General features: G+C 40.3%; 1 protein-coding gene across 2 annotated transcripts in view; it reads right to left on the reverse strand.

The window, feature by feature from the left end:
- Positions 1–19,361, reverse strand: part of PUS7 (pseudouridylate synthase 7 (putative)) — a 42,399-nt gene extending 23,038 nt beyond the window's left edge. Inside the window, exons 1-2 of one of the 2 annotated variants that reach the window (XM_014964355.1) lie at positions 19,298–19,361; positions 176–256 (exon numbers count right to left, since the gene is read on the reverse strand). The gene's annotated coding sequence lies outside the window, so the exon portion shown is untranslated. Of the gene's footprint in view, positions 1–175; positions 491–19,297 lie in introns of those variants that run through there. The other variant, XM_014964356.1, reaches the window with a different exon arrangement.
- Between the last annotated feature and the right edge of the window lie 260 nt (positions 19,362–19,621).

Raw genomic sequence — 19,621 nt, forward strand, 5'->3', positions numbered from 1 at the left:
CCCCCCCCCCCAGATCCCAGCCAGACACGCCAAACCACGGAATCGTGTGGAATATTGCAGCCAATCTGCACCGTGGGGAGAGCAAACCCTGTCCCAGCCAGAGCCCAGCCCTTACGGAGCAAAGTACGAGGAGGAGGAGGAGGAGGAGGAGGAGGTGAAGGTGGTCCCTACTCACCGAGGGGCTGCCCCGGGATCCCTTCCATCGCCGCTGGTCCGCTGAAGCTTCCTTTGAGGGTAAAAGAGCGGTTTGAAGCATCTAGAGGAAACAGACAAGAATTTACAAACGAACAGCAGCTCTACAGAAAAAGGCTGATTTCCAAAATACAGCTATTACTCGAGCAGGGAGTGATGTGTACGAGATACTGGCCTTCCTGAGCTCCCCTAACATTGCAAACAGATTGCGCTAATTGAACATTCAGTGTTCAAGTACCATTTCAAAACCTACAGCACACCTATGCAAAACATGCTACCGTTTTAAAACTAAATAAAGCGATGCTGGATCTGTACTATGAGTCTTTTCTGACATTGGCAGAATGTCATCTTCTACCCTCCCTTCTATTTTAAGCAGTGCTGCAAAGAACATCTTTTCATTAAGTTCAACAGGTATGATTTGTCTTTACTTTTAAGACCCTTTGTGTTTTATCTTAATCCTAGCCAGCCTCTGACTTCCCCTCTGCCAGGCTATTAATGCCACTCTTCAGTTTCTCCTATTTCTCATTCTCTACTTGTATTCTATTCACACACTTGTATGTGATGAGACTTACAACTGCTATGCCTCAATGGGTGACTTATTTTCTCAGCCCTTGTACTTACTCTACTCCAAGAGGGGAGGTAATGCAATGGAGTGCTTTGGTTTGGATTTAAAACAGCCCCAGCGCGCATGCTTTGCTCAATGGCTGGCTTAGGAAAGACCACATCAAGGAAATCCATGCTGCAGTTAGCAGGGAAGGAGCAAAGATTGGTGGCTATCAGTTCTGAGCAGAGATGGATCCACAGAGATCTATTTTATTGAGTACTACAGGATCAAAGCTGTGTCTTTATCACAGAGCTTCAGTTTACCCCTTGTCACCCTTTACACGTACTAGAAACCAGTAGGGCTATCATGGGTTTAATGTGCTCCTGGGAACAGGCCAACAGTGGATTGAAAACAGCGATAGACATTAGCCATCAACAAGGCAGAACATGGTACCTCTGAAGGCTGTAGCATCACAGAGGAATCCAGAGCTGCAACTACTGTTGCCCAGCTCGCAGGCTGTCTGGGTGGTAGGGACAATACAAATACAAATACAGCTTGAACATTGCTGTCATCTGACCAATTACTACAGCTATGGTATGTAGATGGTGAAAGGTAGCTCCTTCACCTCTCCCAGGCAAAGATGTATTATCTTGCTGAAAATACCTGGGGGGATCCTTCAGCAAGACCTCTACCATGCCATGCAGCATTTTTTCTCATGTAACTCTTTGCTTCTTTCATCTTGTGCAGGAGAAGTTCCCTAAAGTACTTATTTTTCCTCCTCCAAATTCCTCCATTAAGTATCTCCCTGTCTACAAAATCCTTGTCAGTAATTAAGTAGGTTGTATGTTACAACCTGTGCTTGGTATGATAATTACCCTGCTGTTCGTTCTCCCTGTTGACTATGCTTGTCTGTCAGCCATTACCATCAGCTAGGATCGAATAGAATTTGGAGTGGTATGAAGTGCCTCATACAGTGAAGAACCAGCATTCTGAAGGACCTGCAGGTGCCACCAGGAGGTAAATAGCTAATAAGATCATTACTATTCATTTCTCAAGTTTTCTAATATATTCAACAAAGTTTATTACTCTATTCTCAACACCAGTACGCAATCTCTGACATATCAAAGAACTATTTGCCCATGTCTGAGAATCTACAGACAAATTCTTTGAGACCATCATTCCTATGGTTCAGGGGCTGGAAGGGGGGAATCTCTAGCTCTGCTTCTGAGATAAAACTGAGCTGTTTTGGCAAGTAGAGACCACCAGTAGTTAAAAGGTGGCATGTGCAGTCACCTTCTGCTACGGTCTACACCTAAGATGGTTTCCAAGTGCGGGCTGGCAAAGGGCACACAGTCATCACCACTTTCTCTTTCCATTAGTCAAGTGCTCCTTTTACATACAGAAGTATAGTGTAAAATATAATAAGAAAATAACAACATGGCTGCAACTTCAGCTTGATTTTTTCCTCTGGCTGGTTCAACAATTAAAAATACTCTAATATACCCATCAGGTGGTATCATTAAAGTATTTTTTTTTAATCTCAATTAAAATGTGAATATCAGTACGTTCCCACAGAAACTTTATTTTAATGCAACCTAAAGGAAATTTGTTTTGTGGAAAAAAATTATGACTGACCATAGTTATGGCCTGTAATAAGTTTATAATGTCTTTCTGCACTCAGATTCCCCAGGAGAGGAAATCAGGATAGCACGTGTTGGCAGATGGGAGCATATATCTGGCTAGGAAGAGAACACAAGTGAGAAGCGTGTTGAGTCAGTCTTCTCCAAAGATGCTCCTCGAAAACCCAAAGGTACAAAGTTGAGCTGTTCCCACTCCGTCAAAAAAACCAATAAAATAGAGCAGCAATAACTGCACTCACTCTTTTTTTCAGTTTTATGCCTCCCAGGGGCACAGAGAGTCAGGCAGATAAGTTGTAATTTTACACCTCTTTGCACCAGCTGCACTTAACTGGTCTGATTTTTACCTGTCAATAATAGCACCACAGAGAATTAAAATGAAAGAACTATTAAAAGCTTAATGTATTTTTCATATGTAGGTTGTTTGCATTTCTAATTCTTATTTTGAAGCCTTGCATGCAGTGAAAAGTGGAGGTGATAACTGATTACCATGCAAAACCTAAAAGTACAGTATTATGAAAAAAAATGTTTTTGTCAGAGATAGAGAACTTAATCAACAAGGTAAGTAATTTCAGGGAGGGGGTTTCTTCAAAGTATGTCAAAAACTGTCTAAAAAGAATCATACAGACTTCCAAAATAATGAAAAAAACCGGCTTTCAGAGATCACAAATTATGAAGGTTTATAGCACTTTAATAGGCCGTCACCTTTAAATTGATTCTTCCCCTTTTCCCTTCCCCCATGCCTTTTTTAAAGTGAAAAGCTGCTTATTTTTCAAATTAATCTCTCCAAATCCCTTGGTCAATTAGTCTGCAATAGGAGAAAGGTGGAAAAGCATCTTATCTAGACAGACAATGAGAATTTTAGGCAGAGAGGACTGGGGTTTTTTTTGACCGAGTTTGTTCCTCTTTAAAAATTAATGATATAAAGGCAGCTGTAAACAAATCGTCAGTTACTGTGCTGTAGAGGGTAATTTTAAATTAAGAATGTTTGCGACTGTAGAAGATTAAGTAAAACCTTAACCGTAGAACTGGGAGGTAACTGTGAAATACATTTTGGTTTTGTATCTTTATTCCACTGTTAGAAGTTTGATTTGGGGATGCTGTAAAGCTTTGCAGCAGTGTAGACAAAACAGGATGTTATCGCCCCCAGATCAAGTATCTTTGAGTGGCAGCGCTCAATGTTTGTAAAGACGGTAAAGAGCAAGTGTTACAAGAAACAGGAATCCGAGCTGGGAGGAATAATTCTATATTTCTGCCCTCACCCACGATTATCTCTGAAGGCCCTTCACCTCCAAGGGCTGAAAGACCTTGTGTGTGTGCTTGGGCTCGTGCCAAGTGCATGGGAAGAGGAAAAGAGCTGAGAAAGGACACGGAGGCTGAAGAGCGAGCTGCCGCAGGGCTGGCTGCTCCTGCTGCTCTGGCAAGGGCTGTGGAAGCACCAGGATGCTGAGCGGGGCTGGGGGGGACTGTCTCCTGCAGCAAAGCTGCTGCCTCACTCGCAGCAGGAGGAGCGGAAGGCTGGGAAGGTGGAGGGAGAAGATGAGCAATCCTGGCAGCTCACACTGCTCAGGAGTGTGCTCTATATAGGCCTGCCTGCCTTGCCCGTGCCTGCTCTCACACCGGGTTTTCCCTGCTTTTTTTTTTTTTGGCAGCCTTTGATCACTGTTATTGGTGTGAAATTTTGTCCCCTATTCAGCTCCTGGTAAAATGTCTGTTGTCCTCAATATGACTGGATCTGGTCACTAAAAACAGTTCACAAGTCACAGCATTCCCGTCCAAGATTGACAGTGAATGACTTGAAAATCACATTCCCCATCATCCATATACAGAAAATCCTGATAACCTGCATTAGGTTAACTTCCAGGCTGTAACCACATTGTAGTGTTCCCTCTTCTACATGCCTAATTCTTCACGTAGTTTGCGGATGATAAAATCCAGAACACAGGCAGTCCTCTACCTTTCTATCACCCTTCTCTCTTCCGCTGCCTGGAGATACTATTGATCCTTTGTTCCCTTGTGGAGTTGTCCAAGCTGAATAGCACTTGCAAAAAGGAGCACAACTGACTTCAGGCTGCTGTCTAGGAGGAGTCCAGTAAACACAGAATCACAGAATCACAGAATCTTAGTGGTTGGAAGGGACCTCCGAGATCATCGAGTCCAACCACACAAAAAACAAAACAAAACAAAACAAAACACTCACGATTTCAAATAGGAAGCAGGTAATGGGAATGTATTCCATCACAGTGTCATTGTCCTAGCAGCTTGTTTAGCTGGGCATTCACTGGGCCAGTGCCTCGGCACTGGGAGCACACAAATAAGCTCTCCTATGCAGCTAAGGATGAGGACTAGGATCCTGAAAACGTCCCAGCAAAGTTTCCCTGTTACATGGAGCAAGAGGTACTCACCAGTTTTTAATCACTGAGCTCAGTGACTAGCATGACAACATTTTTATGACATGGAAATGATTCACAGGCAACTGGAAGGTCTGTGAGGAGGTCAGGAAGCTGCCTTGGTGGCAAACTGATGGGATGCCTTTCAGTAAATCCAATCTCTCAGGCACCTGCTTGGTGGTCAGCTGGGAACATGGAGTATGTCCCACTTTCACTGTACCTTTCATTCTACAAAAATACCTTGTAATTATGAAGTAAGTGCAATGTTAGGGAGGATTCTGCTTTGAGTCCAAGCTCAGCTGTGGGACATGGTGGAAGCCATAGACTGGGCTGACACAGTGGTTTGCTTGATTCTACTTTTGTCAGACACTTGCCAATGTTGCTGATGAGTACTAGGGGGAAAAGAAATCTGAAAAAGACCAAAAGGAAGTGATAAAATAGAATATTAGCTCTGTATTTCTGCTCCCAGAAAGTCATCCAATCCATTTAGTTACTACACAAGGTTTAAAATGTTCAGAAAGAAATTCCAAATATGATTTTTAGTATCCAGATAACCTCTGAATCTAAGCTTTAATAAAGCTTTTCACCAAAATGAGATGTTAATTAGTCAACACTATATTCAGACTCTTTTGTTTAAAAAAAACATTTACTTCTGCAGAAAGGCACCCAAAACCTGTACTATTCATGCTACTCTATTTCTGTGGAAACCGTGTGTTGGAGTGGAATAGGAAAAACAGGGGGGAGAGAAGGAGAGGTGAAGTGTTTTTGGCTGAAGTCCCGTTGGCCAGTCACAGTTTCAGCTGGGGGAACTCAGACAAGCGAGCCCTCAAGGCTACAGACCAGACAATCCTCTTCCCTCCTCCCCTGAACTTGTGGCAAGGGAGGAGCCTGGATCAACAGACACCATTCAAAAAGTGGTTGCCTAAGAAATTTATCTGGGTTTTTCCCTGATTTTAACTTCATATAAAAGAGGTGATATTTACAGATATTTTATATGTCAAGAAATATAGCTGATCAGTAATGTTAGTCAATAGCTGCCTGAAGTGATAGAGTAAATTTTGCTCTGAAGTGAGCCTTCCATTGACAGACCTGTTGCACAGCTGCTGGTCTTCTGAAAAGCACCATTGTATCCTTGAAAGGACACTCTCCTCTCCCAAGACTGAAAAGACACCTTTTTATCATTCAGAGGCTTCCAAAACATGTGTGGTTTTGATGAATTGCTATGAAAGACAGGCAGCCTTGACTAACAAACTCAGCTATTTGTTTTCTGTTCCCTGACAATTGTGTCACTGACAGTCATACTGATTTCTCTTAGAGTATAAAAAATACCTAAATTACAAAAGAACATATTGTGGATTTTTTCTATTGCTAATCATTATTTGCCTGCTCTCTGTGGATGTGAGTCAGGGTAAAAATTCCAGCACGATACAGTTGTGATTGATGGCCTTATTCTGTGGAAGTAGAAGGGGGGATGTGTGTCTGTTTCTAACACACACACACACAAAATGAACAGACTGTCATTGTGGTCTGAGGTTCCAGGTTGGAGGGCCTGGGTATTTTCCCAGTCTAGCCTCAGTACGCACGTGCTGCCACAGAGGACCAAATGGAAATGTGTGGCACATAACATTATGTCCAAAGTTCAGTAGAGAAGTCTGAATTACTGCAGGAAAAGAGGAAGGAACAGAAAAAGCATCTTGCAAGAATGGAGATTATGATGAAAAAGGAATTAAGGAAATTACATTAACCTTTTCAATTCAGGTATAAATGTGTGCAGACCCAAGAATTTCTTATAGGTAGAAGCTAAAGGGAAGGGCTAAACTCAGAGGAGTAGTAGCTGTGCATGTTCAGGCCTCTGCGTGGAGAAATGAACGCCTACTTCTTGCTCTGCTGCTCCTTCAGCTTCTTAGTAAGACATTAAAATCTCTTCAAGTCTCTCTCTAATCTCTATGCACGGGAGTTGGCAATCAAACATGAAGAGAGTTAACTGGAACAATTCCGGGAACCCCGCAGCCCTTTCCCTTTGTATGCCCGGGGTGTGTTGTGCTGTGCATGAAAGCAGCAGGAAGGGAAAAGAGAAAAAAGCAGAAAAGCAGGCAGTTGGTAGCAGGCACTGGTGCTGCCTTCATTCTTTTGTGTATGAATGTTTTCACAAACTGCAACAGAGTTGCACTTCAACCTAACTTCTCAGTTTTATTTGATTTGTAAGCCATTCTGTATTTTAGAAAAGTATTTATTGCTTGCATTTGGCAGTTCTGATTGCACTCCTCTTTGGGTTAGTCAGCCTTTGAGTTTGATAGCTTAAGAAATATCTGTTTGTGGAAGTGCTTTTTGCTGTTCACCCATTTGTAATGAGCAGGAAGTTCAGACCACACAAAGATATTATTGACACAGTCAGAACATGCCAGAAACACACTGCATTGAAGCAACACTCTATTAACCTAAGTTAGGTAGTGCAGAAAAGTGATCACATTCATATCAATATATACTTTAGGAGGCAAATTAGCCTTTTATTCACTGTAATCCATAAAATTCATCAGGCACAAACCAGAAGGCATTAATCAGCAGTTACTTGGCTCTACACTTCTCCCTACAATAGGGTCTGGAACTGCCCTTTACAAGCCAAGAAAATGTGAAAAGCTCTCTCCAGTGCAGTATGAAAGTCCCATTTGAAAATCACGATAGCCACGCTGACTAAACAGCCTTCCCAGAAAGACTGTGGCTCACTGTTGCACAGCAATGTCACACAGCAGCCATTGGTGGCCAGTTCCTGTACAGAGACTTTCCTAAGCACAACGCGCTCCTCTGTGGACAGACTGTCCTTTGTGTAGGTCCATTAAGGTTTGGTACCACTGTTCATCATCAGTGGTCTACAAATAATAACTTTCACTCATCTTCTTGGTGTTAGCTTTTCTGCTACAGAAATGCAGTGTGGCAATTACACTATGTATTATCTGGTACAAAAGCCTTGTCGTTCCAATGCCTTCTCTCTTGCCAATAACCATATAGTCTAATAAACCATAAAAGCTTCTTCCTGCATCTTGAAGCATCCCTCTACACAGCTGTTCAATCACATGCTCACTTAGGATACAATCAGAAGAGGTCCCTCTGAAAAAGAATCCACAATGAGTGTGTATTTCTATGAAACGCACGTATGTAGTGTGTGGGCAGCAGCTGCATCCTCTAGCAGTGTACAGTATTTGCCATTGATATGATTCTGAGAAAAAATGCCCTAAAACATCTTGTAGACAGATTTTTAGAAATGTTCTGCTCCAGGTAGGTTGAGGAAAACCGAATCGGCTCCAGGTAGTTCAAGGTAACCAGCCCACAGTGCTGTACTGAAGTCAAAAGAATTTAGGTTCAGGATTTTTTTGTAATTTTTACAAAAACAGCAGACGTGACAAGGCAAGTCGTAAGACTACCACCCGTAACTGCTTACTGATAAAGGCACACTCAGTTTTTCTCAGCAAGACTTGCCATATAAATGCACACTCCAGAGGCAGGCAGCTCGACTGACTGCGCGGCTGCAACTGAAACAATGCACCTTACGCAAAGTTGCAGCTCAGACTAACAAACCCATGCTTTGCTTTAAAGAATAAGATGCCAAATTCTGATTTCCTATTGTAAGAGACTAGACAGTTCACATAACTGACATAGAGACAGTCGTACTTTGCAAGATAAGAATACCTACAAAAGGTCTGTATTTATTTGACTTCAAATATATTTGAGACACGCTGGTAAAAACACGAACAGAATTTGGACACCGGGAAGAATGCAGTCCAACTACTCCCTGACAGAATAAATGAGAAGAGCTGAACTTGGTGCAAATGAGCAAGTATTATCTTAGAATCGTAACCCTGAAATTTCTCTTGCATGCCTCAATCAGAATCAAGGTGTAAGGATCAATACTAATTTTAAAAACTCTCATTTATAAATCACAGTATGTTCATTAGCTGAAAATAATTGTGATGACAATTGAACCAATTTCTGATCACTCAACTTATCAAATTTGTAAAAACAGAACTCTCTGGTTTTAAAATCATGTTTTCTCAAGTTTGAAAAAGATATGGAAATCCCAATACAGCATCCAAATTACACAATCATTTATACCAGTCTCTTCTAATTTTATATACTGATTCAAGTTCAGACTGGAAAAGATTCTTCATTGGGAGGGTGTTCAGTCACTGGAACCAGACTCCCCAGGGAAGTGGTCACAGCAAAAGCCCTGTCAGAGTTCAAGGAGCATCTGGATGATGCTTTTAGTCACATGGTTTAGTTTTAGGTAGTCCTGTGAAGAGCAGGGAGTTGGACTCAACAACCTTTATGGGTCCCTTTCAACTTGAGATATTCTATGGTTCTAAGCTCAACAGGTACATTTTAAAGTAAAGATGTAGAAACCCCAGCCAGAAGTCCCATTTTCAAACAAGTATAGCAATTAAGATGCAGATAGGTTCAATTAAAAACTACTAAGAAGATGCTAGCCTATGAAACCACTACTTTGTTTCATGAGTAATAAAGCCAATGAGGGTCAGGTTTTCATGAATTTGTATCCTGTCTTCCCTACATCTTCCCACCATGATGCCATCAAAACATTCTCCCAATCTTCCTCTTTGCCTCCTGCATTTCCTTCCATGCCTTCGGCTCCCTTCTATATCTCAAATGCCTTCTCCCTACATTGTAATATCTCTAGTTCATTTGTACATCTAGTTCATTTGTACCTCTGCTTGTCCTTTTCCAGCTTATTGCCTGGACCACAGTAGGAGAATGGATTGACTCACTGGTGAGGATGCAGCAACTCCTGCCAAAGGGAGTAGAAAGCTCCTGAGCTCTCCTTCCCTTGCTGTCAATGGAGACATTAATAGTGTCTTTCCTTAGTATCCTTATAGTAACTTTGAGACTTCTAACCTTCTGCCAGCTGAATTTGAAATTAAAACAGGAGTAAAATGCAATTAGAATAGCTTTTGGGATGATCGTCTTAGATATTTTAATTAGTTTAGAGTATTAGATTGCTTGCACTCAGTACAAATAAATTATTTTCCACTTCAGAAAAAAAAGCGTAAGATTATAATTTAGAAAGAGGTTAAATGAGTTATGAGATGTATAAGTTATTCAAAGTTAAAACTTTAAGAGCGTAACTAAAAATCTCTGACATTTGCAAATATTCTAGTGCCAGCATTTCCTGGCATTTTAAAATGACTATATTGCAAACTGTAGTACTTATGCAAGAGACAGCAATTTGACATGTATTTCTGTTTAGATTCAGCACCTTTGGCCCTAAAAAAGGATGATTTTCCAATTTAATTAAATACTGCTTGAATAAAAAAACTTGTGTCTGTGGTTAACTGAGTGTCTGGTCTTCATTAATGTATGTTTTCATTTTATTGCTTAGAAAACAACCAGAAATGCAGCATGATAACAAACAAAAAACTTTTGAGATAGCTGTTTTGCAAAGTTTTCAGACATTACAGACAGAAGTTGAGACTTAGGGTTCCATGACCTCATTAATGAAATTAAACCTTCCATGAAGGACAAATGTGGTAAAAAAAGAGAGATGTTTTTAAATTCTAAGTGCTTAAATATATGAGGTGAATTGTTGCTATATACAATAGGGATTCTTCCTTTAGCCAGAGGTCAAGCACAGAAAGCCCCACAAAATTAATGCTTAAGAAACAGGAAATTAATGGTATGCTATTTTAAGAAAAATAGGGAAAGAATCTGAAATACCTATGCTCTTTTACTGTCTGCTGACACGGCATGATTAAGCAGTGATTAAATTTAGAAAAAAAAAAAAGAATTTCTATGCACGCAGTATTCACCAAACTCATTGTTAATCTAAAATGGTCTAAACTTTCTCAAGTCCTATCTAAACCGCAGCAGCCTTGTGCTGCACAATATACCCCAACCCCAGTCCCTTGGTTCTTCCAGACTGGAGACCAGACCAGAGCGCGGTACAGCTGCTTTCTGGCCTCATGCTCCATTCTCATTCCACCCCTCAAAACCGGGTGGTGGAGAAGGTCGAGTGCAGCTGGCTTTCACTTCAATGTCAGCCTGAGAAACAACTGGAGATTCCAGGTCCTAAATCTCTGATCAATTCCATGATCTACTGGCCAATGCGACCGCAATGTACTGCTACAGGACAGACTGTAGTTTAGGGTCTAAGATCCCAGAAATAGTTCTCAGCTCTGCAGATCCTGTGCAACTACAGCTTGTATTAACAAACTGAAGCTAACTTTAACTAGTTAGCTTGCGTTTACCCAGCAGTGTAGCCTGCTCATTTTCTAGGTTACTAATTAATTAGTTCAGTAATTTAGCGCAGAGCAACCATAGGTCACCAGTAACAGGCTGCTGCAATAGCACCTAAGCTGGCTGGTTTGGAGCTAACGCAGCCCTGCTCTCACAGCTAACTCAGACCTACAAGTTGCACTTGGACCTTTGTCTGCCGTGGGCGTTTAAAAAAATTTCAGGAAGGCACGTTTGATCCTGACAACAAAAAAAAAGTAGAATTACTAGGCTATGATGAAAAGCCAAACCATTTCTTGTCAGAGAGAGGAAAAGTTAGGAGTTACACAGGGCCACTGATGTCCAAAAAATAGGACAGGAGAGGAAACATGACTTGTACTTTTATACCTTGAGGTCTCTTCCTGAAAAGGTCGTATTAGGAAATATTCTCAAAGCCCTCTCTGAGTCTGGTCTCATCTGCATAGCTAAGGGGATAAACTGAAGTCATGTTTTGCTCACTTGGTGTCCATCCCACCTGTTTTGCTGTGTGAACAGGAATTACGGCACATGCACTGTGATATTATTCTGGGGGCCTGCACAGTTCAATGCAACTTCTATTTTCGTCTGTCTACCTACTCATTTTCCATCTACCTCCTGAGCATGAGGGACCATGCAGCAGTTTAAGTCTCAGTTTTCACATGACTTTTTTCCATTTCTGTGCAGCTATTTCAATCAAGAAATGCAAAAAGAGACTCTCTGGGACAGCTGTGTTCCAGCGTGCTGTGAGCTACCTGGAGACTTGCACAACCTTCTACTAGTCCTCTGGAGTGAGCACAGTAAGGAAGGTAATTCTGGATGGCACACTCTTACAGGAGATTACTTTTTCTAAGTTAGAGGAGGAAAGGATCAAGCAGGGAGTAACTCAATGCCAGAAAAAGAAAATTAAAAGCCTCAAAGGCATCTACTGGCACAATCACACTGGACAGCTTTTAGGGCAGAACAATTTTTCTGAGATTTTAGATCAGGGTAAAAAGGGCTCTACCGGAGGAAATTCCTGTAGCAGAGGTAGTGAAGTGGTAACCAACCTAGATAAGGAGCAGACCTCAAGAACAATCAAATGGACAGAGAACCATGGATTTACCAAAGGACAGGCTCATGTAGAAACAGAACTGATGACAGAGCCATCAGGTTCCATGACCTCATTTCTTTGTCTATTCTTTGTTATGGGAAGAAATTACCCCAGTATAACCTATGCAGATATTTGTGTGGGGGACAGCAGACAGCATAGTATGACCCTGCCTTTGGTCAAGGACAGGGATTGCATCTCTTCCCTGCCTCCTTTGACCCCTTGAACCCCTTATTCTAGTGGGAATGTGCATACACTATCCAATATAGATTCCAACAGAGGAAAGTGTACCATTAACGATTTACTCTAGCCAAGGTTTAACTGGTAACTATTAAATTATTCAAAGCTGGGATTAGAGGCTTAGCAAGAACCAAGAATGCATCTTTTCATCTGTTCCTACTGAATTCTGTGTTACACAGATACTAGCATTAAAGCACTGTGCCAGGGAGTGTCCGTGGCAAGTGCCACTTAAGTATTAAGTGAAGAAATATTTTTGTGCCTGCAGTGTTTGGTCTCCTCTCACTTTTAGTTCACAGTGTGCTTTCCAGCCAAAAAGATAAGAATCAGATTTATTTTTAGCTAACCTTGGCATCCTAATTCAGTATCCTTTTAATGTTCAACTGTATATTTCCCCTGTTCCTGGTCAATGAGTCTTACAAATTATTGAAACATGAGAAAATCAGAGTGGTCAGTGAAATTGCTGGAGAAACCTAACTTCCCTGTACTTGTTCTGCTGCTCATTGGCTCTCTCCATTCAGTGGTTCGTGAATCAGTCATCAGATTATAATGGTTTTCTGCCTGATGCCACGAAAAATTGTTTTTTCTTCCAATCTGGGACCTCCAACTGATTAATATATTCTCGTGGCACTGTTGTTTGAAACTGTTACTGTTAAACACCCCTTTTATCTGACAGTCCCAGTCCCTCAGCAAAGGCCTCCTAGCCATCAAAAATTCTGTGTAAGAATGCATTAATATGAAATACTATAGGCTCTGTAGACTGGTAGCATGGGATATAACTGTTTCTAAGCAGAAGAGAGAGATGAAATAAAAGCACAGTAACCACATAAAATATTAATTTAAGGCTTAGTATGATACAAAATGTTACAGGGTGATACTGTTTTTCCTTTTCTTCTCTCTATGGGCAAAATCAGATACGTATTTGCTGAAAAGAACCCTGATCTAGCAAAGATTTAAAAAACAAAACAAAATCAAAACCAAACCAGTAAAGATTCAAGGGTAACCTGCTGCAAATAAGCCTTGGACACAGACACAGACCTAATCTGCATCCTGAGTTCTACTGAAAGAGGAGCTAGAAAGGAGAAAGTGGTTACCAATAATTTAGAGAACTGTGAAGTTAGAACATACACATTACAAAATCAAGTATAGTTTCTTGAGCTGCTCTTTCCCCTCATGTCCAATAAGCTGCAGCCCCCATATCTATACCAGGCTGTATGTGATATACAGAGGGGACACGTTTCACATCACAAGACTCTTCAGCTGTCTAAGCAATTCCAGATTTTAAAGGGTAATAGCGAACCATAAACTCCTGAAATGAAGACCACCTGGACAGATGTACTTGACCAGGCTGGCTGCAGAGAAAAAGAGAACAGCATGCTGACAACACATGAAATTACAAGAAATATTATTGTTAATTTCACTGCAAATAAGAGTTTTGCATTTTTATTTTTTTTTTTTGCAGGTAGATGCCCAGTACTATTTCATAAGGCACTTTAGTTTGTAACAGAATTCTTGATCCTCTTTTTCCTGAACTGTGTAGCACTTTGGGGAAAGAGAGAAGAGACAGAGGACCTTACTTATTGAAAATAGATTTGGATGCATCCTACCATCAGCAAATCAGATGTGCATTCTATAATAGTTTCTTCTGTTTTTTCTGCTGTTTCCTGCAATTGTGTTCTTACTTTAAGAATAATGTGTATGTTAGGACAGAGAAGGAGATTTTAGGAAATGAATTTATATGCCTATTGTAATTAGCATTTGAAGGGAATAAAAGCCGTCATTTTCAACACAGGTTGAAGTCAGGTATCTGGACAAAGAAGAAATTGTCCTACACTAGATTTCTTCCTCACTGGGAACTTAAATAACCATAATTCTTCAGTTTTGGGTTTAAACCCTCTCTGTATCCGGGCAGCCCAGCTAGTAAAGTACTGAGTGCTCTGGAAGGTGGGTAAAAATCCGGATACTTAGAAGTTACTGTAAATAGATGGACATGCTGTGTGAGTGCAGTTTTACAGTGTAGAGATTTTAAAGGCCTGGCTTGAGTAAATACTGCCATCAAGACATAATCTTTGGTGACAATATTTATATTCTTCATGTTTATTATAATATTTTGCAGCTCTGAAGGCAAAAGCATGTGTGTATTTCCTACCGCAGTCATTTGTGTTACTACAATGAATGGCAAAGTGGGTGTAAAATATGATTAAATAAAACCCGAAACTCAAGCCCACTGAATTAATTTCTAAGAAACAATGAACAATGCAAAACTGCAATGGATTAATTCTCTGTTCTTTGAATGAATATAGCTGACTGTTTATGATAATTTTCACTGTTACTTGAAGTTACGCATCTTATAGTAGAATCTCAGGGAATTTCACGTGCCTGGAGGTGGATAATCAGTCTTTATTCAGTTCTTTGGAAGTAACAAAGTTCATTTAAGAGTGTTCTTTGTGAAGGCTGGGAAGAAATACCAGTTGGCTAACAAGCCAAGCCACTTCTGCTTTTATTTTAACAATTAGCTGTAACATTTTCTGCTTTTAAAAAATAATTTTGCTGTTTTACATGGAATAGATATGGTATAGACATATCCAGACAGAATGAAACTGAATGGCTAGTTCACACGTGTCATGAACCAGGCTGGTAATGCCTATGACTGTTGAAGCTGGCTGACATTTCACTTTGTAAGATCCAGTTACTGTTAACTTTGTAAAATTTTAATCATATGGGATGAAATATCCCATGCCGAGTAATGGAATAACTCATCCTTTTTAAAGAATGTTGTTTTGATCATGTTAAAAGAATCCTGAGACACTTCTTGGAAATGCCACTCTAGCACAGGAGTTCCTTGGCTCCAGTATGTACTCAAGACTAATTAAGCAATAGCGGCACTTTTCTGTGCCTTAATGGTAAACAATAGCATACTGATAACTGTAGCTACTAATGCATGTTGCCCATGTAACTGAACCATCACCTACCAGTTGGCTGCTTCCTACAAAGCAGGACGAGCTTACTCTGCTGTCAAAATGAAGTTTTCAAACTGTACCCAGACAATCCAGTCTGGCCAGTGCTTCTTTACTGGCCATTCCACTAACAGAAGTTTGTTTCAGAATGCATTGTAACCTGAAAGTTTGTAAAGGAACACTGGTCCTTACTGAGACAGAGCAGGGTGATGGTTGTTAATTTCCCAGAAAGGTGTTGGTGAGGGTGTTGTAGCGATGTCACGCTGAAGGATGCGTGAAGAAAGGACATCTGGGGCACTACTGACACAATGGCATCATACCACTAGTCAGCTGGTGTCTGATTTTTCTGAAGGCTGTGAAAACATCTTGTATCAAGTAAAAATACAGGGGAGGTTGTGGAGAAGAAAAAGGCTTTATTCTTCAAGAGAAAATAAGTCAATTGCTTCCTCTTACATTAAGCTTGAGCTTACGTTCATCCCTTGTTGTTTTCAATGTGACTATTGTTTGTGTACTCCAAAACAAGAGAAAAGGAAACTGGGTAAACCCTGCATCTTATTTCTAATTGGATTCTCATCTCACTGGTTGATAATCCCTGCCTTCAAATAGGAAGCTGAGATTTCATAGAAAGAGGCCTCAATATTAAAGATGTGCCTTTGCAATCCCTATGAAAATCTTCTAAAATTTGGCCAAATTATGAGACTTTGTAAAAAAGCATTTTGCATGTTGGATAGAGACATGTGAGAGTTTAATAATTAAGTCTTAAAATATTCCATGCTCGCTTATCAGATAAATCTCCCACACGCATGACCAGACTGCATAGCTACCATTCAGAGAGAAATAGTAGGCATAAGTCCAAACCACCACTGCATCACTGCTGAAAAACTTTCCCTATAATTGCTTGTGTTGTGTTATCACTGCTGAAGAACTTTCCCTGTAATTGCTTGTGTTGTGTTTGATCAGGAAACTGAGTAGTCACTAATCTTTCAGTGATCCTCTCTTCCCTTGCTGACCTTTAATCAGCATGAAGGAAGAAACATCCAATTTAAATAGAAAAAAAAAGGCAATAGATTAGAACAAGGAGATGAGTGGGGTTGAAATGAGAAGGCCAAGCTGGATAAAGAGCTGGTAACTAGGAACAGAGGGGGCTAACGAAGAAATTTTAGACAAGAACCCAGGAAACTGGAGGCACTTTAACTGAAGGGGTGTTTAGGATCCTGCTGGAAGTAATGGAGGAAGCTAGGATGAGACTTTCTGGAAATCTGGGTACTTCCACACAAGAAGAAATAATATCCTTAAAATATTGCCACAGTCTCTTTTAATCCTATTTCAGATCTGAGTTAAGTCATGCCAGTTCATGCCCTATTTTACACTGCGTACAATACGTAACTGGGTTGATGCAGCTATTTCTGCTTTGCCCTTTATATCTTTCTTCTTTTATTAATAATCCTAATTTACTTGATAAACAAGAATTCTCGACCAATGTTAACTCTCTGCAGCTGGCATACATTTTGTAGATTAAGAAAATGAGTCAGGTGAGTCATGTAATTTGCTTTAGGAAGAGCACAATGAATCAGGGAATGAGCCAGGATCTAAATTCAGGAATTTCTGACCTCCTGTTTTTTTCTGGAAATCCCAACTGATGCTTCCTAATATTTATTCTCCAGTTACATGACTGAGATAACAAGCTTACTTTTCTTGTTTAACATGTGCGTTGGTCCTATGAATGTTAACTGGTTATACTCAAGCAGTAATTAGCCAACAGTCCTCCTGACTTTAAAAGCAAACCCAGCTTATTAGTTACTGTTGCTTAATACTTCCTATCTGTAAGTTTGTTGTCTGTGTTGCTCAAAACCAAGCTACGAATTGTCCTCTTTGCTTTGTTTACATACTAGAGAGGGGAAAAAAAAAAAAAAAAAGAACATTGGTAGCCAGAAAATTCTTTAAGTGAAAAGAGAAGGACAGAGTCATTGTTTGCATGCCTACACAAGTGTATCATACTTAAAGAAATGCAGAATGGGGGTGGGAACTGAAGGAACAAGAGACAACCATGAAAAGCAAGAGGATAAGAAGGCTGGACTTGCATATTAATGAGAACTCTCCTTTAATTGGGAATTTCCTTTCACTACATTGTTCTTTTTCCTTTTTCCACCACCCAGCGATTATTTTTTTATTTCCTCTGCCTTATGTGTTACTTCTTGTTTGTTCCATTCTGTGCAAGAGCAGCATGAAGTTGCTTCATCCCCTGATTTCAGAGAAAGTGCAGTTCGAAGAGCATGCTACCACACAGTGAGAAAAGCAGTACTGAAAGGAACTGGAACTCGGGGCAAAAGCTTCTAACTTCCCTCTGCTGAAGGAAGAATTTTGAGTTGTTCCCAGAAAGATGACAATATCATGTTTACAGGATTGCCGCTAGGATCATTTTTATTCTGTACGCATCTGAAAGGTGAATGTGTTCTCATGTAAATGGGATATTTCAAAGCGAGGTGAAAAAGAAACAAACCAAACATCCTTAGGCTGTCAGGTGAGTGGTCCAAACTATAATGCAAACAGGTAAAAATATAATTCCATAATTTTATATTCTCTCCTTCTCCCCCGATATTTGCACCTAAGATGACCTAAATCTGCTGTTGACTCTCCTTTCTGCCTAGGTCATGTCACCTAAATCTCACAGCGCACCTCCCCAGGGTGAGTGAGCTCTATGGTCATTCTTGTGACAAAACAGACACCTGGTCCCATATTATGTTCAGAGAGACAGCCAGAAACAAATACATTGTGACCCAGCCCACTGTTCTTTATTTCTGTCACATACACATTTCACAAATATTTTTTGCTATTTAGTCTGTCTTCTCTCTTGACTCAAAATAATTTATTTTTGAAAAAGTGAAGTTTCACACAATAAAACATATATTGAAATAAGGATGGAGAATTGAAATGACTGGATTCAAATAAATAATAATCCAGGATAGATCCATTCTTAACAACCACATATCTTGAATTATTTCTGTAGCTTTTTGAATTCTCACCCACTTTTTGTGTTCTCAGGAAGGGAGTTACACTCTCAAGAGTCTGAGAAATAAGGTGGTTAGTTTTTTTTCTTTTCTGAAATATATCTAGCCTCTACTGACCTTAATTTGCTTTCCAGTTAGTTAATTGCACATGGTAATCCTCTATACATAGGGAGTCTCAGTGATTTTTTTGCACTTGGAATCATAGAATCTGTTAGGTTGGAAGGAACCTTTAAAGGTCATCTAGTCCAACCCCCTTGCCATGAGCAGGGACATCTTCAACTAAATTGGGTTGCTCAGAGCGTCATCCAACCTGACTTTGAATGCTCCCAGGGATGGGGCATCTACCACCTCTCTAGGCAACTTGTTCCAGTGTTTCACCACCCTCATTTAAAAAAAATTCTTCCTTGTATCTAGTCTAAATCTAACATTTTTCAGTTTAGATGATTACCCCTTGTCCTATTGCAACAGGCCCTGCTAAAAAGTCTGACTCCATCTTTCTTATAAGCCCCCTTTAAGTACTGAAAGGCTGTGAGCATCCTGAGTGGCTCTTCGGGGGGATGGACACATGGGAAAGAAAACAACAAAAGGCAGGAAGTATACAGTGCCCAAATATGTGTCCATTAGAAGTGAAAGACATTGACTGTTTAGCATACACCCACCTAGTCCTAACATAATTCCTTCTCTGTGTGCTAGCAGATTGTTCCCTCACCCTGATTATGTTGCTGACATTATGCTTGTGAGGGAAATTCCTTCCCGACTCCAGATTTGGCGAATTTATAATCCTGTTGATGTAAGCAAAGCTCACTGTACTTATCTAAGACCCAATTGTCCAATCAGTTCTACATATAAACCTCCTGTTGAAGTAAATGGAATTGCACACAAGTAGCTGAAAAGATGATTGGGACCCTGATACAGCTTCTGCTCTATAGCCACAGCTACAAGGTAACTTGAAGCCAGCACTGCACAGACAAAGAAAAAAGCAGGTCTCACCATTTTCTCCATCGTCAGCTGCTTGTCTCTACCATTCTCTGTTCAGGCACAAGTATTCATGCAGGAGTTAAAATTAGCCTGGAAACAAAGGGTAGATATGTAATCTGCTTTTTTAACATTCAACTATTATTAATTTTCATGCATCTAAACTTTCTCAGCAGAAAGTCTCCAGAATTTCAGTACAGCATTCTGTTGCCTGACCTATCATACTGAGCTATCACTAAAAGACTAACCACAACAAGGGAGGTGTAACGTACCAACATTGCATCTTACCCCAGTAGTTTATACTGGAAATGTTTTTTTTCCTGTGTTTTGTACGATGGA

Source organism: Calidris pugnax, unplaced genomic scaffold (genome assembly GCF_001431845.1).
Source record: "Calidris pugnax isolate Ruff unplaced genomic scaffold, ASM143184v1 scaffold44, whole genome shotgun sequence".
Lineage (NCBI taxonomy): Eukaryota > Metazoa > Chordata > Aves > Charadriiformes > Scolopacidae > Calidris > Calidris pugnax.